Raw genomic sequence first — 591 nt, 5'->3', positions numbered from 1 at the left:
TAGCAGATATTACATTGTTCAGAGATAAAGAGAAGGGAGAGGAGACGTTGATGTATATCAAAAAAAGTGAATAACTTCGCAGTTCTCGTTCAGTTCACCAAAGGCTATCAACTGAGAAGGACATTAATAAAAATCGAAACCGACATTGAGAAAACCATTGCACGTATACAGAGTAAGTCCAACTGAAAGAGAATATTTAAAAGAAAGCAGTCATTTTATTGCATGTATATCCGCGTCTTAAGCTTTGGCCTCGAATTATAGTTATGTATTGATGAGTCAACCAAGTTGATTTTGTTTGTTTATTCAGAATAAATTTTAACTTCTCGCGCACTAAACGGTACGTATTATTATATATATAAGATATAAAGAAAATTTACTTAATCAAAATGATACAATAATCCTCATTATAAGCCCATTTATAATTTAAAACTATTATATTGTACTTAAAAATTTTCCAACTTTCTTACGAAATTTACAATTAATCACTTATGAAACACAAATTTATTTAAGATATATATTCAAAATTACCAAATATATTGCACTTTCTATGTTAACTAAGACTTCATAATTTTTCAAAAAATTCCTGATAGA

At 28.1% G+C, this 591-nt stretch overlaps 1 long non-coding RNA gene across 1 annotated transcript; it reads left to right on the top strand.

Annotated features, from left to right (window-relative positions):
* The first annotated feature begins 61 nt into the window (after positions 1–61).
* LOC105460970 lies at positions 62–591 on the top strand. Its single transcript, XR_975886.1, has 2 exons — positions 62–172; positions 308–591. It is a non-coding gene; the product is annotated as an uncharacterized LOC105460970 (long non-coding RNA).

Source organism: Wasmannia auropunctata, unplaced genomic scaffold (assembly GCF_000956235.1).
Source record: "Wasmannia auropunctata unplaced genomic scaffold, wasmannia.A_1.0 LD312709.1, whole genome shotgun sequence".
NCBI lineage: Eukaryota > Metazoa > Arthropoda > Insecta > Hymenoptera > Formicidae > Wasmannia > Wasmannia auropunctata.
Note: the sequence above shows the minus strand (reverse complement) of the source record. Positions and strands in the feature narration are given on the sequence as shown.